This window comes from Rhea pennata, chromosome 11 (assembly GCF_028389875.1).
Source record: "Rhea pennata isolate bPtePen1 chromosome 11, bPtePen1.pri, whole genome shotgun sequence".
NCBI lineage: Eukaryota > Metazoa > Chordata > Aves > Rheiformes > Rheidae > Rhea > Rhea pennata.
Window position 1 is genome coordinate 14,144,281 of NC_084673.1, and position 19,241 is coordinate 14,163,521.

At 39.3% G+C, this 19,241-nt stretch overlaps 1 long non-coding RNA gene across 2 annotated transcripts in view; it reads right to left on the reverse strand.

Annotated features, from left to right (window-relative positions):
* Positions 1–530: 530 nt before the first annotated feature.
* LOC134145382 (uncharacterized) overlaps positions 531–19,241 on the reverse strand; it is a 37,776-nt gene continuing 19,065 nt past the window's right edge. For both annotated transcript variants that reach the window (XR_009959591.1, XR_009959593.1), the window contains exon 5: positions 531–866. This is a non-coding gene — a long non-coding RNA (uncharacterized LOC134145382). The remainder of the gene's footprint in view (positions 867–19,241) is intronic.

Here is a 19,241-nt window from a genome sequence, read left to right on the forward strand (position 1 = left end):
CACACACACACACATACACACCCCAAGTATAATGAGAGGCACAATAACCATCATGAAAGCAGGATTCCTGAATTGAAATACATTATTGTAATCCCCATGTAAGAATATATATTTTTGAATTACACTATGTTGGATTAACATTTCTTACAAATATTTTCTGCAAGCATCAATAATCTTATTTTACAGGGGATGCTGCCAATGGGAAACTGTTAAATTCTTGTCTATGTATCATTAGTTTACCTCCAACAGTGCTGTTTCTAAGTGACCGGACTGAAAATATTGTTCTACATTGATGGGCATGAAAGAGATAATGAGAGACTGTATGAGAACTTACGAAAGGCAGCAAATTGTCCAAGTATCTAGATGTGACAAACAAGTTTTGGAAGCTTGCCCTAGTCAGATGCTTTTGAACAATGTTTTTTTGCTCAAGGATCTGGATATATGGTGCTGGCTTTCTTTTTCAAGCTTAAAGACTCCAAATCTGAGAGGAAACTGGCATTTAACAGTAATGACAAAATCAAAGAGCACAGAGACAGCTGGAGGTATTACCTGACATCCTTTCACAATGTAATTTCTCCAGGTAAACAAGCACCCTAGTTGCCATGGGCATAGTTATAATGATGTGAATGAGACTAGATTGCCTGTGTAATCATGAATAGGTATAGATGGGCTCATCCTTTCTCTTCTAACCTATGAGTCTGTAAGATCCTCTGATAAGATGTAGACATCACTGTGAAACAGGCTGACAACTAGTGAGCAAGATAAGGAGCTCAGTGCACCAGAATGTAGCAGCCAAATATACTGCTTCATGCAGACAGCTTCTGGTTTAGCATTAGATGTTTTGGAAGAGATTCAGCTGTGAAGACCTGAAAAAGAAACAAAATTTTTTTTTTTATTTGTAGGCAATGTTCTCATGTCACATACATAAAAAAATTTAATCCCACTGACCTTGCTTGCATGATAGATTTCTTCATTCTGTTCAGATTACCAGACACATTAGCAGAACCAGCATTTGCTCCAGAACCTCCACCCTGGAACAGCTATCTGCATCTATGTGGGATATAGACCCTCATCCAGCAAAATACTTGATCACATGCTGAAATTCAAGCAACTAAGAGCCCATTTGAGGGCATTGCTAGAATTGTGATTATCTGAAGAAAAGACTTTTAAAACGGTGCACTTCTTCCTAGCATTTCAAGTTACAGGTTAGGAGGGAACAGAGCAATTTCACTTTGTAAGGATGAACATCTTGAGCAAGAGAATGTTATAAAACACCCACTCACCTCTTTGCTCCTCATATATGGATACAAGAGGCCTATAATAAACAGAGAAATCTGGGAAAGGTTTCATGGCAGTGTAACACCTCCTATAGCTTGTACTCAGTTATTAACATTTTTCCCTGGTGCTTTGAATTATCAGATATTCCAAAAGCATTTACAGTGGAGAACAAGGCAGATTTGTAACACTGACAGGAATTATTACTGGCAACACTGGCAGTACACATGTAGGCAGAAAGCCAGTGGGGACCAAGAATTAGGGGATGTTTTTGTTGAATTAGTCATGCTCCAAGGTTAATCAAGGTTTTATTTCTGGTATTCAAGTTTGCAAGCCCTCGTCCAGCTGACAGCAATCATAGCTCTAGTTCAGGAATCAGAAAGTGATGATGAGTTTTGACTGCAGTAAATCTGAGAGCTGGCTCTGAAGAGATCCCATAGCCTTTCCAACATGTTCAGATGATGAACTAACTCCTGAGTTTCCATCTTCTGCTCTCCTGTAGTTTGCACCAGGCCCAGCTGTTGCATGTCTCCCTTCAACAACTGTTCTCAGAGCCCTACAGCTGTACTAGCAATGCTTTTCCTCTGGAGCACATCCCTAATGTGTGAGCCCTGTCAGAGGAGAAGCTGTAGGACTCCAGGACAGACAACCCAGTCATGTGGGCTAACTCTAGTGTTGGCTGCTAGGATATCTGCTCTGGATGATTTCCAAATCAGTTGTTTTTCCTGGTCATTTACAAGAAAAGAAGGATGGAAACTGAAAAGAATGTCATTTTCAGTCAGAAGGTTCCGCTTCGCGGAAACTGTGCATCATTTCCAAATCTCTATGTGTCAGTGTTTAAAAAATTTTCTTTTTTGAGATTTTCTGATTCACGGCGAACTGTAAACATTAACATTTCAATCTGGTACCAAATCTAATCCTGAAAAATTGAAATACCCGATGAATCAGAAGCCAGACTCTTCAGACAGCCCTCCAGTTTAAACTTGCTGCATGCCAGATAGAGAATTTGGACTCATCATGTTCCTGCCTCCATATCATTCAGAAACAAATAGATTATGAGTATTCAGACTGAGCTCATTAAGTCAGATAATTCTCCTTTTTTATCTGTCTGTTATTTATTTAAAAAATAAAGAAATATTTGAAATTATGCAGTTTGGTTTCCTCTGGATTTTTATCATCCACTTAACTGCACCTTCTTGGAAATTGATATCAGTATCTGTTTTAAAACATTTTCATACAATGGCACATTAATAGGTCTTTTTCTATTATGTTGATTCTCTTGTGTTTAACAATAACCATATCACAGACTTTCCTTTCGTTTGGCAGTTCTATGATCCAGTTCTCTCTACTCAGTGCCCTACTTTCATAAAACCGGTACCAGTATGGTTATTTTGAGGACCTCTATCTCTCTACCAAATCTGGCTGAAATTAACTGATAGGTTAAAAAAATTACTAGGAGGTAGAGGAGAGAGGAGAGACAGATACACAGATAACCCAATTGCATAAGCTGCCTTTCTTTGAGAAGGTAAGTTTTAGAACTTGGTGGTATACCAGGCTAATGCTCATCAGTTCACCATGGGAATGGGTCTATGTGCTTGAAGCATGACAATATATTCCTCTAAAATCTGTGAAATATGTTAAGAACATGCATCCCTTGAAATTCAACTGTAATCTTTAAAAGAGACAGTCTAGGAGAAATGAAGGGTAAATGCAGTAAGAAGCACAAAATAGGGACCACTTGTCAACCAGAGAGAGCGCAAAGGGAGTATCAGCCTGTGGTGATCTGCCTGGGTCACTGATTGCTGCAGTGAAATACACTCACCATTTGCATTTGTCATCCTTTATAGAACATATTAAACTACAAAATAGTCTTGAGGTAATGCATAATGATTTTTCCTCCTGTCAAAATTGGCTATGAACATCTATCATATACTTATTAAAACATTCTATAAGCAACAGATTAAAAATTATCCATGCACAGAAATTATTCTGCAAGTTAAGAAATCATCTTCCTGAATTAGCAAACAAATGCTTAAAAAAACTTCTCAGCAGGAGTTTATTCTCTCCTTGCTGAATTGACTCAACAGCATATTTTCAGCTGTCTTAGAAACAATTGTTTGATTACATTGAACAAATAAATGAAAGAGCTAGAATATGTTAGAAGGCGCACTGTGAAGCAGTCCCTGTAGGAAGCTAGACTTTTCCCCGAATTCCTGACATGGTCAGTCAGATCTACACAAGATTCATAAACCATACCTCATAATAGCATTCAGTTACTGGTGTCTGTGTTTATATTTTGTGCATACTAATGAAAGAACCTCACAATACCAACAAATGCATCCAGTTAATAAAATACACAAAAAGTGATGTCCTCAAGACAGATGGGTGAAAAGGTTACTCTGCCTCCTTTTGATTGTCCAGCACTAACTACTGCTCATTAGGGATAGGGGTGCAGTATAGTGCATTAAGAAAGCAAAACATGCTCTGAAGAAAGAGATCAGAGATAGATTTAATGAAAAACACTTTACATAAATGAGGGCACATGTCATACTGGGTTCCCAAAGCCTATTGAATGTTCTAGATGTCAAACAAAAGTGAGGACATGAGTTCCTCCTTTGATTTGTTTTCTTTTTTAATGAGACCTGCTCTGGTAAGCATACATTGGACATGACTCCGACCCTTTAGGCAGTGGAAGTGGAGAAGCACCTGGCTGGCAAGTCCCAAAGCTGTTCTGTTCAGATTAGTGTGGCTTGCAGGCTGAGTAGCAGGACTGTAGGTAGCTCAGGAAATGAGAGTCATAGATTTGGGAGGAGAGGTGGTGTCAAGAGCCTGAGTAGGGACACCTGGGCTTTGTTCCCTCATGCCTGGGATGTTTGCGTATTTTGTCTTTTGAGAATCAGCTCCTGAGAAGTGTATCCCAAACAGTAGGGAGCCTGGCTCCCTCCTGCTTTTTTAACTGTAATTCTTTCTTGGTCTCTTCAGAAAGAAGAATGGAGACAGTTCTTATCCAAAATAGCACCCTGTGACTAGGACACTCCTGGATGCAGGAGCTGCCAGGGAATACCAAAAACAGAGGCAGAGGCCTTCCACTGATTGAACAGATGTTAAAATGAAAGAAGTAGGGAAAAAATCATTGCCTGCAGACACAGGAAGTTCAGCCTTTGAGTTCTTCTGTAGCTCTAAATAGGCAAGAAAGTTCAATAAAGGTTTTTCCATACTTCTCTCCCTCCCTTCCTATTGCTTGAGATAGGCACCTGTATACTGTCTGTTGAGAATCCCAATGTAAAATGACCTCCTTTCTAAGAATGTGGCTGTGTTCAGCTAAGGTAGCACTGTGAACCCCACTTGTGGAGCAGGATACCTAACATGAGGAAGGCAACGTTAAAGGCCAAAGTTTGTGAATCCAGTATAAAGGCAAATACCAAAGACCCATTAGTAAAATATGGCAGAATCAGGGCTGGAATTTGGACAATCTATTAGACTTTCTACTAGATCCTTTCTGTCCTCCAGGCAACCACCTCTGCCCTGCTTTCATGATGTACTTATTTCATATGGATTTATCATCCAGATTTTCTGTTTTTCATGCAATCACAAATATTTCCTAAATAGGGTATAAAATTGCCAGATTGCACTTTGCTGGGGAAAAAAAAAAAAAAAAAGTTGGAAGTGAAACTTTTTTGTGGATCACTGGAATGTCCCCAGACTCACAGCAGAGAGATAGTATAAAGTCCCCAATGATTTGGTATCCTTCCTGTCAGCAGTCTGGGAAGCACTGAAGCGTAACTCCTTTTATAGTTGTTATAATACTTTCAAGCTTCTCTTTGGACAGAAGCCTCCTTTTTGTAAAGTCTATAAATTTTGCATTCTCATTTTGTTTTTATTTGCCAAAACAGCTATGATATTGCTACCCAGACTTTACAACGCTCCCTAAGGGCAAGAGCTAACACAGCCACAGTCATTTTAGGCTGAGTAAATGGCCAATTGTTTACACTAGAGATTTTTTAACCCTCACTAATAACAGCCAAAAGCATGTAAAAAAAAAGCACTTGAAAGCCTGTCACTTTCTGCCGAAGATTTTATATGGAAAAATAGATTTTGTTAATACTAGTTTTCCCAATTGTCTCAATTACCTGAAAACATTGCTTAGTTTAAATGTTACAAGTGAATGTAAGAGAGAAATAAACAGTGAAATCTGCCAAATACAAAATTCAGAAATCTTATTATAACTTATGAATAGCTCGCCTGCTCCCTAATGCTTGAGCCCAGGGAAGGAACATCTGGGAGCCATAAACACTTGTACTGTACTTGTTCATGATGGTTACCTATTCCCAGTGCGATCATGGTTCTGAAAGCACTCACCTCAGGGGGACTGTTCAGATGAGTAAGGTTGAGCATGTATGTAAGAATTTGTATGAGCAAGCTGAAGCTGGTGTTTAACAAACACTTTTACTTGGCAAGTCAGATACTGGAAAAGGGAAGTCTTTGTTTCCCTTTGAATTTAGGTGATTCTTATCACATCTGACCATCTGTGAGATGTATCCACTGATCTGGACCTCCATCTTCAGGCATAAATTTTGGCAAAGGTGCAGATCAAGGCTTGGATCCTCTTCTCTTCCCAGTCAGGCTACAATGAAGGCATCGTTGATCCCTGTGATGATTGCAATCCACTGCCACAATGAAGAATTCTTCAAGAACTCAGAACAGCAAGGACAAAGGTTGCCAAATGTCAATATGTAAAGCCTTTATGTCAGTATTATTTAAGTTTGACTTCACATATGAGGTCAAAGACACTGGGTCAGTAATCAGAGATGGGGACCTAGAGGTAATATGGGAAGTACTCCAGCCACAGGCACACTGCTTTAAAAGATGCCAGTCCAATGCCATAGGTGTAAGCAAAAGCAGAATATGTCTCCCATAGGGAGTTCTCTTGTAGGGAACAAGAATTTCCTGCAACAGCCAAACCTTGCTTACTTAATCGTTTGCATAATTCCATTTAATTAATAAAGCAAGTAGGATTAGTGCCTTGGGATTACAAAATAGATACTGTATTCCATTGACATGTGCCAGTAACAGTAGCCATACATTTTTTTCACCAGTTACTAGGCATCATCATGGATCTCGTTACAAAATTGGGACTCTTCAGAGAAGGATGACACTGATGATCAGTATAGTATATTTTTGTAAGAAACAAAACCTACTGTTCCACTATCCGTTTAAGTGTTACAGGTTGAATCAGCACACTTCTGAATAAAAATTCAATTTAATCCATGATCTGAGCAGGATGATTTTTCTCAAACTGATAAAAACAGTGAAATTCTGCAGCCATCTATGAGGAAGATTCAACGCCTTTGAAGAGCTTAGAGGTTATTAATCTAACCCTTTAGGCTGTGGGAAAAAGCAGATGTCCTCAAAGAGCCTGGAAAACTCATTTTCCATGGTTCTATGATGGGCATGTTTAAGCCACACTCGTGCCCAGCCATTGCAACACTAAGGAGTGGAACCTGATCAACTTGATTCCCAGGTCTGATGATCAGGTGTCCATTTGGAGATGGGGGAGGTGTGTCAGTCTTTCAGTTAATACATATACTTGAATTCACTCTTTGAGAACCATAACATTCGTAACATTTTCACTTGTTCAGCTGAGTTAATTTAATATTAATATGCTTCACTACTAGTATTTATTACAGTGAGTTATCCAAGAGATATGACAGCATGGTATGGAAAACCTCACATTTTAAGCAACTACAGTTTGTCTGACATGCTGAAATTTGCTGTCCCTACCTGCATTTTAACGACAAATGTATGTCATATCTAGTCTCTGGATGGCATTTGGCTCTTGCGCAGAGGTTTCTGTATTGGTTGTATACCTGGAGAGGTACTCAGTTTACATTATTATAAAATATAAATCAAAAACACCTACATCTTTTGCATGTAAAGGTAAAACTACTAATCAGAGGTATTCCTGATAGAGGTCTGCTGAATATTTACAGAGACTGACTTGGCATTCTAGATTTTGTTACATTAGTAATATTAGGGTTAATAACTTCCCTATCCATGTTCAGGAAAAGTAGAATGTTCTGCTAAGAGGAGGACCAACCTGACCTTGTGTGTGCTGTTTAAATTCCATGTGAAATCCAGTTAGAAGAGTTAGAATTACTTAGGATGAGTGGGTGGTAAACTGAACCTCTGCAAAGGGTGATTGCAGCTGCAGGGATATGTCTGTGCAACACTGACAGGTTGCACAGACATCTGCCACATGTTCAGGCATACCTCATCACCTTCTCATGCCTCTCAGTGGCATACCCATAAGAGTGAAGCCAGGGAGACAGCGGCTTCTGTGCCAGTTGGTTGAGACAGATTGGCAACATATTCTAGCAGCTATCACACAATAAAGACTGTGCTGCTGAGTCTTGGCTGCTTTTTTTCCAACTTAGCCAGCTAGACTAACTAAGGTTAGGTATATATGCAGGAGCTGCAATCGTCTCTTTGGTTTGTGGGTGTAACTTCTGGTGATCTGCTGTGCCTTTGTCCAGGACACACAATATTTGCTGTCTGTATCCAGCCAGACGCATAAGAACCAGCTCATTTCCACTGTCACGACAAGAAAGCAGAAACTGAAGCACTGGCCCACATCCCCCTTACTTTTGAGTCAGATCACCTACCCATGAATGGACCTTCTGTCAAATGGTCCACATTGTTCACATAGTATTAAACAATTTTTAAAACCTAATTACCATCTTTCATCTGTATTCTTAGAGAAGACAGAGTGTACAAATAATATAGCCACTCTGACATCTCACTAGTTGTTATACTGAGAAAGGCCAGCAACCAAGTGTTCTGCTTGTTCAGCTTGACTGCAAGCAAAAACGGAGATTACTGGCATTTCAATCTCATGGAGTTGAGATCCTTATGGAGCTCTAACCTCTGTGATTTATCTTTTGCCCCAGAAGAGACACCTCTTGCATTTTCCTACCCGTTTCATGGAAAAATGGAGAACCAGGATAACTAAACCTTTTGATCCTATGTCATAGTGACCTTTTTTAATCCGTTTTCTTTAGATTCTTAGAGTCCACACTGATGGACAACAGCCTCCTGCTTCATGCTTTCTTACTGTGGAGAAAGGAATAGTGGGCATCATCCTCTCTTTTGTCCTTCATGCCAAGCGCTAAGGTCACACAGAAAGTTAGGAGAGGCTACTCTTCTTCCCATCCTGTTTTTTGCAACATGTTAACTGATCATGCATCAGTTTACAAAGAGAATTATAGGACATCATTTCCAGCAATAACAAGGGACTTGATTTGATGATCTAATAGGGTCTCTTCCATTCTCTTTACCTACTTTCCTGATCAGCCATTTAGCCCACACACAATCTGGTCTGAATTCCATTGGATTTTGCCACATATTCAGTTTACATGAAAAGCTGTATATACTAGTAATGAAAGGTTCATTAAACATCGGAATTCCCTGCCCTTTCTTTTGTCTTTTTCCTTTCACTTTGATAGCTGAACGTGCTGCTTTATTTAAGAAAACCAAAGTGCCCTGGCAGGAGGGAGGCATAACACAAGCGTGTGCCCTGCATATGGAGAATTCTGATGCAGCTCTGGCAGCCCAACTCCCTCCTGACCCACCGCACCTCTGCCACCAGCACGTCTGCAGGGCTCATCAGAAGAGACTTAGCATGCAGAGCAAACACACTGTGGAACACTGCAGCTGTGCAAAATGAACTACTGAGGGACTAAACTTAGACCAGTAAGCTCCTTTTTCTGCTTAATTGGAATATGAGGACATGGCTTTCACTACAGAAAATGCTAATCATCTGTGTTACTCTGGTCTTTCCCTCTTTGGCCTCTTTTCCTGTCTCCTAAACTTGATGATACCTGTTTATATGTGTTGAGAGAACGCCACTGGCTCCCTCATTCTGGTTTTAGATTCATTTCTTGGCTGAGCTAAGCAATATGAATAAAGCTCTATAGGTACATCTGGGGGATTCTGAAGGTGAATTTCAAACTTGAAGCAAGGTTACAAGGATAAAATGAGAATTTAAAATCTTGTGTTCTGTCTGGTTTAGAATGAAGCTCTTGCATAACCAATGAAGCATTTTACCTTTATGCTTTTAAACAAAGAAATTCTGCATCATACATTGGGACTATGCACCTCTCCATCAAGTATTTCAACAAATAATAAAAGCTTATTACTAAAAGAGCTATCAAAAGTCACAAAGCTAAATGAAATATTCAGACCAGCACCAACTAAAACTTTCTTTCTCCACTTCCCCAACATCCTTTTCTCACTGTGCCTAACAATATGATATTTTCATGCAAGTTTTACTGTAGTTGTAACAGGGCTCAAATTATTATGAAACTCTTAGACCCTCATCATCTTCTGCAATCTGATAATAGTAACTTTTTTAATGCAATTCTTACTGTATTGTATCCTAGCAATGATTCCTTAATGCTGTTAAAGCAGCTTTGTAAATTTAATGGTGTCACTGTGAATTATTAAGCTTGAATACTATAAATGCTTTTTATAAGCATTGCTTTTAGTTGGTACTTTAATAATTTTAAAGCACAATGACAAATATAAAGCTGAACCTAATATCTCATGTCATCTCTTTAGAAAATAGTGCTTTAGCTGAACAGTTTAACACTGTCCGAGATGAGTCAGTTCAGCCAGCCTACCTGCAAGAGGTGAATCAATCTAGTTCTGTCATGTTGGAACATTTTATGTTAATGCTGGGAAGCTTTGCTACCAACGTGATATGTTCTACTGCAACTTTCTGGCACGTTTTCTGACTTTATGTTGGGTAATAATCTTTCTAAAACTAGCAGTGAAGGAACATAATCTGTGTTTTTCAAAGCTTGTGTTCTGGGCCAGATCTACCAGCTGGGGTGCAGCATGATAAATCTGCATTTCCCTGCATAGTCAAGGGCAGCTGCACAGGAGGAAGGATTCAGTCCCAGACAGGAGGAGACTTGGAGACCCTGCTTGGATCCTGCAGACAGAGTGGCATCAACAGAATCAGCACAGCTCCCAGCTGCCTCCATCCTGCTGAGCAGTCTTGCATTGGCTGGTCCTCACATTTCCAAAAGACAAGAGCTTGCCATCCTCTCCCTTCTCTGCCCTGCCTAGGAATCCAACTGCACAAGACTTCCTGCATGATTAGACAGCATTGCTGGAACAACTGTAAGAAGTAAATCAGCAAAACTTCTATTACTAATTCATTTAAAAGGCCCATAAAATTCAGGCCTTTTAGTGAAACTACAGAGAGCTGCTATCTGTCTTTTCACCCATCTTCAACCACTGTCAAAATCACAAGAAAGCAGAGGATGCTTTCTGGTTTGGCATGCATGTGGGTAAACTCTCTCAGTGTGAGCTATCACGATAAGTAGTACCTACTTACATAATCTAGTAGATTACTTGATGACAAGAGATTCTGGCTGAATATCTGCTCTGCATGCACAGATCCACCCTGCACTGCATATGTGTGCAATGCAAATACTTGCATGCACAGTAATTCTGCAAGGGACAGGCCAGTCCTAGCCTTTTGAGGCCTTTCATTCTTGATTCATTTACAATGTTATAACCCATCAGCCCATCTTCTGGGACAGGCTTCAGCTTTAAGACAAGTACTTAGCTTTTCCAGCTTTTGTCACCAAGCACAAGCCCTTTGGGATTCTCTGCCCCTCACAGGTAGGTAACTTAGCTGTTGAAGTGTCCACAGGAAAAGTAGTCCATAGCTGTGTGGAAATTTCTGGCAAAGTGATGTTCTGTCTAACGTTACCTGTTGTTGAGCATTGGGAATAAATAACTGGATGGGATAGAACTAATTTGCATTCTGTCTGGGGCATTTCAGTCAAAATTTGGGTAAAGTTCAAATTAGAGGAGCAAATCATGATCATCTCTGCTAGATGTGAAAGAGCAGAAGAGTTACTTACTAGTGCAAGGACCAAGGTAGCCACCTCATCTGTGTCCACTTAGGATGGATAAAGAAAGCTACAGAGTGAAATGGCATTGATTGGTGAGACTGCAAACAGTCATCCCCAAACTCACCATATTTCGCAGGTCAGAGCATGGTCCTGGAAAGCCAGAGGTGTGATACAATTTTTTTAAGCAAAAGAAAGGATAGAAAATTGATATTCCATGCCCAGTTAGAACATTGTAATCACCAAGTCTCAGTAGAAAAGCAGAACCCTTATCTTCCTCCTCTCTTTTTATACCTCTGGCTCTGTTTTTTATTACAAATACTGAACACTAGAATTAATTCATGTGGACAAAAAAAAAAAAAAACTTGTTTTGATTAGGAAACCAGAATAGTATTCATTTTGAGTCAGACTGTCCTGAAATTTACTTCTAGTTTTTCAGTTAAGCCACCAAACCAAAAATGAATTATTCATACAGTTCTTACAAATACCTCACTGAGGTGCTGGAAGGCTTAATTAAACAGTATTTGTGAAGCAACCAGAGAACTACAGAAATGCTGAGTAAGATGCATTTACAGCCTCGTCTCCTTTTTCTATATCCCATTTTATTACTAGGGATATGGGTATCTTGTTACTTCCCACATACTGAAGAATGCCATGGCCACAGTCTTCTGGGGTTTTCTTCTATCCAGATCTAGTTATTAATGCTGATGTAACGCAAGTGCAACATAAAAACAATAAAAATTCCTATTGTAAAACAGCTCAAGATGTCACAAATGCAGTAACCATTTGTACCTTTGCTGGTTCATCTTGAATGTCTAAGCTCCAGATCTTAGCATATACAAACTCTGCCTGCCTAGGTTCAGCTTTTAGTCTAAGCTAGCAAATTTGTAAACTTTCAGAACAGCTAAAGGTTGCTAGGCATTAGCCAGGGTTACAGTATATCAATGCCGTGTTCAGAATAATACCATTACTTCAGGATCTGCAGTTTTAATACAGGTTTGCAATCCCTGAGTTCACCCTACAAGTACAGATATACATGTTCTCTTGTAATGATTATGTTTGATAGATACCTCTGTATATGCGACATTATCCCTGTTTGCTGCATCCACCCTCTAAGTCTCTTCCATTGATTCTTCTTTGATGCTATTTGATCTCTCTCCATTGCCACATTCACTTGGCCTCTATTTGCAACTCTTGCTACTTACTTTATATGCTTTCCCACTCAGCTGTCAGCTCTAAAATTACCAAATGCACAAAACTATAAAGCAGATTCTATCAAATGTCTGCCTGGGCCCTTTGATTCCATTCTTAACTGCTCACTTTGTTCCAATAAAGAAAGAAATAGAACACAGTTATCTAACCTCCTGTCTCTATGGATCTAGATAAATTCATCTGAATATTTACTGCTTTCACACACTTGATTTCATCACTTGTCCTCAGCATTTTGAAGCATAGCTTAGAATATTCAGCAGTACAAGTAAGTGAACAGACCTCTCCCAGCCACAACCTGCTTTGCTGGTCATTGAGCTGAGCAGGAGTTGCCAGGGAGCAGCAGGAGCAAGCTGCTCAGCTGGGAACACAGACTGGAAAGAACAGCACAACACCTCAGCAATGAGAGGCCCAGCACTAGCCAAACATGAGAAACCCCAATAACAGTGACCTGATTGAATATAGCCTAGCAGCTACCAGACACATCTGTGGTGACCAGGCACTAAATCACCTTCACAGCCCTGATCAGCTTCACCTGGGTCCTCCTCCAGGCCCTGCCTATGGCACAGGAGCAATATTTAAGCTCAACGCATGGCCTTCATTCTCTGCCTGAGCTATATCACAGGAATGTTGGTCTTAGCTTAGTCACAGCTGTGCCTGGTTATAGACCTTGTTAATCCAGACACTAACCTGCTGTTTCCCTGTCTTGATCTTGTTTCTGCCTCTTTGCTATGAGCCTACACAGTGATTGTGGGGACCCTGGATCCCGTGGGGAGCGGTCTGAACCTGGTTATCCTCACCTGGCCTGTGTATTGAGGCTTTTCCTTAGACCTGCCTTGTCACCACAGACTTACCTGAAGATCTATGCTCTTGGCTGGACCCAGTGACTGGCCCCACTTCCTGGCTCAGGTACTGTGGTTTGGGCTGGCTGGTGAGGCCCTGGCTGTAGTATCCCTCCCCCTTAGGGAATATCCCTGTTCCTTAGAGAGCAGGTGGCCCTTGCTGCTTCCTGACACCCTCTTGGAGAGTTGTTCATATGTTTACAGGGCTTGTATTTCTGCTCAGTGTCAGTAAAACACTTGTATAAATTATTGTAAGCAACACACTTGCTACCCTCTGCTTCATTGCAAAAGATTTTCCTCTTTATGAAAAGTAACCATAAGCTTCTATGTTAACATATGGTGGATTAAATTTACTACTTCAGTTTTGGAGAGGTGAAAGCTATATTTTCCCATGCCAGTTTTGGTACACCCCCCCCACCACCACCATCTTTCTAGAAGACAAAAGGGTGAGTTGAGACTACAGCTCAAGTGCTAGTCTGGGGATAGAAAAGGCATCCAAACTCATCAACTTCTTATCTCTCTCTGCAGTAGCAAACTAACTATATGTAAGAAAAAGAAATTGTGCAGCTGTGACTAGTAAAGCTGCCCTGGACTCTCCTGCAATGACTTAGGCAATGCTGGCCTATGACAACTTATGCCTGCTTAATTGTTCTTTATTTGTGCCAGACTAAGGAGCTCAATCATGTCAGCTTTGACAGGGATGAGAGATGGTGGACAATTATGAAGTAGGACAAGCCATCTTATGTCAGTACTCTGTAATTCGGTCTATTTCTTTACTTATAGATTGGTTCTACAACAAGGTTTTGTGATGGTTCTTAACCGGTTAAATGTGTAGAGTGTTTAAGAAATACCAGGACAACACATGAGCATCCTGTATACAAGAGCTGCACTAAGTCTTAAACCTAGCAAAAATGTAGCCTTTCCATGTTCTGGGACAGGTATTTTTTTTATACAAGGGAAGTGTACACTATAAGGTTGTGTTTTTTGCAGGAGGAAAAAAACTGACTTTCTCAAATCAGTTTAATCTATTTTTTCCTTTAATTTAATATTTTTTTCTTTGTATTTTTGGAGGCTTCCATCAGACTACTGGAAAACACTCTCCTGTATCCTCAGCAAACAAAATATGAAGAAAAATGTGTTTTATTACCAAAGACCAAAGAAACTGCTTGTTTGTCAGATTCCTACTGCAGTTGCTGTTTTTCATAAAACTTTCCATCATAATAAAAGCTACTTTCTCTTCAAAAAATCTTAATGATAAAATGTTGACGCATCTCTTCAAAGGGTGCAACACTATCCTTACTACCATCTGTTTCATTGTAAAAGATTTTTCTCTTTATGAAGTGTAAACATAAATACAGCACTGCAGATGCACGACAGCAAACTTCTTCAGAAACTAGTCCCTATTCATGCAAATAGTTCATATGAGCTTGCTTGTATCTTAATACTGAACAATCCCCAAATTACTGGTAAAATAAAGCCAGACAAGATGCATAAATCTGTACATATAAGATATATATGCTAAAGCAGTCTAGCTTATATAGAACCTGAAGGAACTATCATAAGAATACAAATATACATAAAGTTTTAAAGAAAACAGATCTATGTAAATAATGCAGTTGTAGAATCCTGGAAGAAAAGTTTCTGACTAAATTCAATGCATTGTTCAACCTGACAGATCTTGTCTAGGTTTGAGGGTTTTAACACTCCTTAAACTTTCATGTATGAATCAATTTTGGTTTTTTAAAAAACAAAAATAGAAAAGACTACTAATCTATGAAGTATTTATTCAGCCAGAACTCTCAGAAGTTGATCTGAACTCTAATTTTAATTTTCTTCTCCTGTTCCCTTAAATAGCATTTATTTTGGCACCTAAGTTGTTATTCTGGAAATTAAGTTAGCTGAGTTGCTGCAGGAATGGAAGATAAAATGCTATGAGCTCAAAGTGCCTCCTGCCTCAGCAATAATGGCTGAAGATCTGCCCTGTAATACGTACCTGAAGTGGATCAGAATATAGCAAGTCAGGGAAGATGTGACTTAATCCAAGACAAAAGTTTCGGTAATACAGGCACACAGCATTTGAAGGATGGTCAATACCTCACCCTCAGTGACAGCTGGAGAACAGCCTTACAATATATATATATATTTTTAGAGGCCAACAAGCTGACCAAGTGCAGTTGCCATATGCTGAGCAAAACAGAAATGTGTCAAAAGTGACCTTGCATGCTACACATTTTACCTGTGATTTCAGCATCTTCTGTTTGCTCAATGAGATTTATTCAGCCATAGTTAGCAACTAGAAAATTAGACTTTAGCCCTCAGTCTAGCAGCATTTCTGTAGTAGCTAAGCTTACTGTAGTTAACTTTGATTGCTTTGGGATTTCTCAAGGTTGTAAACTATAGGGTGTTTGCAGGCCTTAAGCCCAACAACACAAGATCCATTGGCAGGAGAGAAGAAATGAAGCCCAACTTCTTCGGTATAAAGCTTTACATTAGTGATATGTGTATAGTGAAGTATGTAATAAAGTTAAATATTGAATTCAGTTTTTCTGTGTAACTGATGCAGGAATATCACTTTCTTTGCAGTATATGTTGAGGGACTTGCCTTATTCAGTCATCTACCTCCTCACTAGGGTCCTCTCTTCTACTTTGTCCCTTGGCTAAAGTAGCAGCATGTAATGGAGGTAGACTTCAACCATACCTCTTGATCTCCCAGTATCCCAATTTTGATGTATTCAACTATATCAGAGATACAAGACAATGGTTGTGGGGAATTTGAAATTTATTAGCTCATCTTTTAGAAAGACCTGAAAAAGGCTTGTGTGTAAAAGTCTGTCTGTTTCTGACCAACAGTTCTTTGATTACCTGCATTTGAAAACTTTCAAAGGCTCACTTCCTTTGTAATAGACTGCATCAAGCTCTTGGTTTTCAAAACCCTTAAAAGCAGAACATGTGGTACAATTATTTGGCTTGGGTTTGGTAGTAACTATACAGCCCACCCCAGCAGTACACTTTCACTGTTCTGATATCTAACTTTGAAGTGTGTTGCTTGATCTCTAGCCAGGATCCCAGAGCACAATGTCTTATCCCTTGGGGACTTCAAAATGGGAAACTAAGTTCGTAGTTCTAATTTATTTGTAGTAACAATGCAGCCCTTTGGAAAATGGAAGAATCATGTACTAACAATGTTCAGTCTGACTAGTAAATGTTTGTAATGAAATTAGATTTCCATTCTACAAAGTCTCTTCCAAGTGTTCCTGCAAATAAGCTGGTCATAAGCTGATAAGCCTGAAAATAAGCTGGCAGGGAGCAGAAAGCAAGAAGTTTCATTCCACTTCTGCTGTTACTACCCAGATGGCTAGATGGGTTATGGTACAGACAGGGTTGTATCTATCCCTGCTGAAGGCAGAGTAAAAGACTTGCTGGACACATGGTGTGTCTTGGTATGGTTAATTCTGTTCCTAACAAGCATGTAAAGGGATAAAATAGTGAACAGCTTACCCTACCTGCTCCAGCCCCTCTAAACCAAACTTTTCTGCGGGAAATGAGCAAACTGCTTACAGCTGAAAATGAAGTTGTATCTGTTCATGAAAACTCTGGCATTTAGTGTTCCAACCCTTGTTTCTCTTCAGCAAAAGTACAAAACAAAATATTTCTCATTCTATGCAAGTACTCCACAAAACCTGTGATAGTATTTTTCAGTGAAAGAAGAGATAGTATATTAAGAGAAGAATAAAAGATGAGGAATGAAAGACGTAAATAATTCTAATGTTAATCTTTCAAAGATAAGCATCTAAGAGCTTTTAGTGATAAGGATTTTTTATAGGCTGTGTGGGTCTTTAAGAAAAATAGACTACATTTAGAGCCTTTTGTGGGCTTATACCAATGCCTGAAAGAGCCACAAGGTATTGTTTTAGGTTGAATCATGATCAGAAATGGCAAACATTGCTATTTGTGAGGTATCAAGAAACAGATGCATTTTACCTATACTATCAGCTTTTTTGCAGAAGCAATGAATGAAGCAGGAGATTTTCATTATGAGGAAAAGAATATTTAATTTGCACAAGTGTTTCCTGAAAAGGTCACACTTTTTCAGGGTAAAATCTTCGTGCTTCCATGGGAATTCTTTGTTGATTTTGCTGTCATTTCTATGACTATGTTTGTAATTATGATGATTTTTCTGCTCACTTTGAGACTGATAATCTCTAATTTAGACTTAATAGTTGCATGTATTCTGTTTTCTGGATATTTTTCACACTTTCACAACTATCCTGTTAGAACTCTGCTATACAACCTCTTTATTCACCTCAGAGTGAGGATCATATGGTTTAGGGCCATATGGAAAATCAGATTTGTCAGGTAATACGAATTCATGTCTTTCATTCCTGTTCTAACAATCTTTCCTATGGTTCTTCCATTTTCTGTACTGTTCTGTACAAACCAAACCCAACAAATTAGTCAGTTTGTTATAGAAATGTCTTTCAACACAACAGAGAGCTGATTCCTGACAGAATTCCTGCTGCTTCACGGTATCAGTCACTACACTATCTTATATCAGCTGATTTGGGATATAATAGAATCAGTAAGGTTGGAAGGGTCCTCTGGAGATCATCTAGTCCAACCCTCAGATGAGTGGCCTGTACAGGGATCGAACCCATGACATCGGCATTATTAGCACAACGCTCTAACCAACTGCGCTAAACCTAACTCCTAACAGGCTTATGTAGAGAACTGAAATCCTTGCTGCTGAGATATCCTATACATAGGAGGCATGTATCGGTGCATGTACTATGGATATTGTCCATACACATATACTAATGGACAATGTTTTTATTCCCTGCTTTGTATAAAGGCTCTTGGTCCCTAAGCTAAACCATTCTGCTGAAACAAAATGGTACTCCCAATTAGTATCTCTTGGTTTTTTTATCACGTTGGAAGAACATTCTTTATTAAACACTTACAGTAGCATAACAAGGATACATCCAGAGTCTAGGTGCAGGTAGTGATGATTGCTGTATAGGTGCGGAACTTGCTTATGCTTAGTGTATTGCTGAAAGAGCAAAAGACCAGCGTAGTGCTTAGAATGGCATATGTCCAAAGTAGGATATTTGAAGTCAGAAAGGGGATATGGCAAATGCTTCAATTTTTCTCCACTTTCCACTTCATATTTTAAAGATTTTGCATTTATTGTATGTGGCAAACCTAAATGGAAAGCAGTACAGCACTGTGTCTCAGTGCTAGCTAAGAGTCTGAATCTAGACTATTCCATTCATTTATGTGAGGTCTAATTTATGTGAGGGAACACTTCAATTTCTAGCTATTCTATACGAAAGAAAGTGAATATTAGTGCTTCTAAAAGTGAAATGCCTGTATGTGGTGGGCCTGTATGCCTTTTTGTGTTGTTATCATCTTTAGTTAAACAAACTAGGCAGCCAGGATACCAGGTAATGTGAAGTTCAAGCATAGCAGAATGGATAAGGTAGATTGCAAGTTTCTAGCTTGAAATCCAGTTTTTGTTCTCTGTAACACTTCCTAATGTAGAAAGAAGCAGTCCAAAACATAAAGGAAATGTCACATTAGAAGCAGCCTCAAAAAAAAGAACTATTTGGAGAAAACAAGGAAAAAGATCTAGGGTAAAATGGGGTATATATTGTCAGGCCTCTGAGGAAACCCAAGACCTAGCAAAGACAAATCATGCAAGAAAGGAAAATTGATTTCCTAGAAGCCATGAGTATCTTTCAGGAAAAAAGTATTTTTGCTGCTTATGCATGCTGTTTGCCATTCCAGTGGTGTTTCTTTTAATACATGTTTTTAAGGAAATAGCCGTTTTATAGTAAGGGTCACACAGATTGTCCTGAAGAGAGGCATATGTTGCAGGAAACTTAACTCCTGGAGCATTTAACAAAGCAAGGATGGTATTCTCTCCCATTAAGATATGCTGCAGAAGGGTTACAATAGGCACATAAAATCCAGCAGGCTTAAAACATGAGGAAGA